Source organism: Bubalus kerabau, chromosome 8 (assembly GCF_029407905.1).
Source record: "Bubalus kerabau isolate K-KA32 ecotype Philippines breed swamp buffalo chromosome 8, PCC_UOA_SB_1v2, whole genome shotgun sequence".
In the NCBI taxonomy this organism is placed as follows: domain Eukaryota; kingdom Metazoa; phylum Chordata; class Mammalia; order Artiodactyla; family Bovidae; genus Bubalus; species Bubalus kerabau.
This window is the reverse complement of record NC_073631.1, coordinates 46,727,241-46,731,178: the sequence shown is the minus strand read 5'-3', so window position 1 is coordinate 46,731,178 and position 3,938 is coordinate 46,727,241. Positions and strand designations below refer to the sequence as shown.

General features: G+C 39.3%; 1 pseudogene; it reads left to right on the top strand.

Moving 5' to 3' along the window:
• The first annotated feature begins 3,021 nt into the window (after positions 1 to 3,021).
• Positions 3,022 to 3,722, top strand: LOC129658538 (peptidyl-prolyl cis-trans isomerase A-like; annotated as a pseudogene).
• The last annotated feature ends 216 nt before the right edge of the window (positions 3,723 to 3,938 follow it).

Sequence of the window (3,938 nt, the reverse complement as noted above, 5' to 3'; positions counted from 1 at the left end):
GGAGTCCAAAATGGTGGTGGCTAAAAGACAAAGACAGGGAAAAATCCCGCGAAAAACAGAGCAAAAGAAAATCCACAGACCTGAGTAGGAACCTCAGGTGAAACAAACACACCCCCTTCCTGGCTAGGGCTAATTTGCATTGGACAGGCTCAAGGGGAGGAAACAAAACCTATAAAAAGAAGGAGCCAAGACGGTTTTAGTCCTCTCCTTTGGGGTCGGCCAGCCCTCATGCCTCCAAGGTGTACTGTTCTTTGCTTACTGAATAAAACTCTGAGCCATAACCGAGCTATAACACTGGTCTGCAGTTTCAAATCTTTGTTGCAGCAAGACAGAATCAAGGAAATTACACACTTTCCCGATATTAAATAAAAAATTTTTTTAAATTATATATTTTCACATTTATCTTCAGCCACACAGAACAAAATGTATATACAATTTAAACATTTAAATTTAACTTAAACATGTAATATGTTTAAATAAGTAAATCTTTTAAATTATTATTTAAATTATTACAATTTCAAGCAAATGTTTTAAAAAATAAAACTAAACCAAAAACCACTATCATCACTCTGTCAATAAATTTATATTTAGGTCAAGGTAGTAATAATGCTGGGCATTATGCCGGGTATTAACAATGCAAAATGCTGGGCTGGATGAAGCACAAGCTGGAATTAAGATTGCCGGAGGAAATATCAATAACCTCAGATTTGCAGATGATACCACCCAAAGCGAAAAGGAATTAAAGAGCCTCTTGATGAAAGTGAACAAAGAAAGTGAAAAAGCTGGCTTAAAACTCAACATTCAAAAAACTAAATCATGGCATCCAGTCCCATCACTTCATGGCAAATAGATGGGAAAACAATGGAAACAGTGACAGACTTGATTTTCTTGGGCTTCAAAATCACTGCAGAAGGTGAGAGTAGCCATGAAATTAAAAGAAATGCTTGCTCATTGGAAGAAAAGCTATGACCAACCTAGACAGCATATTGAAAAGCAGAGACATTACTTTGCCAACAAAGGTCTGTCTAGTCAAAGCTATGGTTTTTCCACTAGTCATGCATGGATGTGAGAGTTGGACCATAAAGAAAGCTGAGTGCTGAAGAATTAATTCTTTCGAACTGTGGTATTGGAGAAGACTCTTGAGTGTCCCGTGGACTGCAAGGAAATCCAACCAGTTCATCATAAAGGAAATCAGTCCTGAATATTCACTGGAAGGACTGATGCTGAAGCTGAAGTTCCAATACTTTAGCCACCTCATGTGAAGAAATGACTCATTTGAAAAGACCCTGATGCTGGGAAAGATTGAAGGCAGAAGGAGAAGCGGATGACAGAGGATGAGATAGTTGGATGGTATCACTGACTCAATGGACATGAGATTGAGCAAACTTTGGGAACTGGTGATGGACAGGGAACCCTGGTGTTCATAGGGTCGCAAAGAGTTGGACACAACTGAGCAACTAAACTGAAGTGAATAATAAAAGAACTTGACAAGTTATTTTAAAGACATAAGAAATATTTTTGAAATGTAGAGTCACTAAATAATGACTAGTTCTAAAATGTGTCATTTTAAAGTTTCCACTCTGTAATGCTGTAATTAAAAGCAAAATGAACGTGAGATCTAGAGAGTACACACAAAGACCTGGGTCACATCAGGACACACAATTTGCCTCTTCTACGGATCTAAGCCCAAAGGCTTAATTTATTTGCTAAAGATTAAAAGGATAAAGTGATTTTTTCTTGCTTTAAAATAAAAAGGCAACTAAGTCAAGTTAAACATTGACTCAGAAGGGGAAGAGCTGTGGACACTTAGTATTATCCTAGATGTATGGAGTGGTTATTGTTTACAAAGCACTCTCACTACCATTACCTCATTTGATCCTCACAATAGACCCATTAGTAACATTGTTCTTAATTTACAAATAAACAAACCCAGACTAGGAGAGTTCAGGGGACTGGTCCAAGAATATGCAACTAATTGGCAATACTAGAGCTGGGATTCTTTACCATCTGAACCAAGAAAAAGAAACGCAAGAAGGCAAAGTGGTTATCTGAGGAGTCTTTACAAATAGCATAATAATGAAGAGAATCGAAAAGCAAGAGAGAGAAAGGTACATTCAATTAAAATGCAAAGTTCCAAAAAATAGCTAGAAGAGACAAGAAGGTCTTCTTCAGCGAACAATGGTTAATAATAGAAGAAAACAACAAAAAAGCGAAAGACTAGAGATCTCTTCAGGAAAATTGGAAACATCAAGCAAGCATTTCACCCAAAGATGGACACAATAATGGACAAAAATGGTGGAGACCTAGTAGACACTGAAGAGATCAAGAAGAGATGGAAAGAATACACAGAAGAACTGTAGAAAAAAAGATCTTCATGAATAGGATTATTACGATCGTGTGGTTAGTCTCCAAGAGCCAGACATTCTGAAGTGTGAAGTCAAGTGGGCCTTAAGAAGCACTGCTGTTAATAAAACTAGTGGATGCAATGAAATTTCAGCAGAACTATTCAAATCCCTAAAGGATAATGCCATCAAGGTTTTGCATTCATTATATCAGCAAATCTGGAAGACCCAGCAGTGGCCACAGGGCTGGAAAAGGTCAATCCTCATTCCAATTCCCAAGAAGGGCAGTGCGAAAGAGTGTGCTAACCATCAGACAATTGCACTGATCTCCCATGCTAGTAAGATCATGCTTAAAATTTTGTATGCTAGGCTTCAGCATTATATGAACCACGAACTTCCAGATGTTCAAGCTGTGTTTAGAAAAGAAAGAGGAACTAGAGATCAAATTGCCAACATTTTCTGGTTTAGAGAAAGCAAGGGAATTTCAAAAACATCTACCTCTGTTCCATCGACTACACTAAAGCCTTTGACTGCTTGGATCATGACAAACTGTGGAAAGTTCTTAGAGAGATGGGAATAGCAGACCATCTTACTGTCTCCTGAGAAACCTGTATGTGGGTCAAGAAGCAACAGTTGGGCCTTGCAGATGCCGCCACCCCAGAGCCTCCCATGCTGTCTAGCCATGGTCAACCCCACAGTGTTCTTCGACATCGCTGTTGATGGTGAGCCCTTGGGCTGCGTCTCTTTCGAGCTGTTTGCAAAGTTCCAAAGACAGCAGAAGACTTTCGTGCTCTAAGCACTGGGAAGAAAGGATTTGGTTATAAATGTTCCTGCTTTCACAGAATAATTCCGGGATTTATGTGCCAGGGTGGTGACTTCACATGCCATAATGGTACTGGTGGCAAGCCCATCTATGGTGAGAAATTTGATGATGAGAATTTCATTCTGAAGCATACAGGTCCTGGCATCTTGTCCACAGCAAATGCTGGCCCCAACACAAATGGTTCCCAGTTTTTCATCTGAACTGCCAAGACTGACTGGTTGGACAGCAAGCATGTGGTCTTTGGCAAGATGAAAGAGGGCATGGATATTGTGGAAGCCATGGACTGCTTTGGGTCCAGGAATGGCAAGACCAGCAAGAAAATCACCATTACTGACTGTGGACAAATCTAATAAATTTTACTTGTGTTTTACTTAACCACCAGACCATTCCTTCTGTAGCCCAGGAGAGCACCCCTTAACCCCCATCTGCTTGAAATATCCTATAATTTTTGTGCTTTTGCTATAGTTCTTTGGGTTCTATATTTTCCTTATCCCCCTCCAAGTTTAGCTGGATTGCAAAGTTAAATTTATGATTATGAAATAAAAACTAAACAATTAAAAAAAGAAGAAGAAGCAACTGTTAGAACCCTGCATGGAACAACTGATTGGTTCAAGATTGAGAAAGGAGTATGACAGGGCTATCTGCTGTCACTCTGTTTAACCTATATGCTGAGCACATCATGAGAAATGCTAGGCTGGATGAGTTACGAGCTGGAATCAAGATAGGAGAGAGAATCATCAACAACCTCAGATATCCAGGTGATATCACTCTAA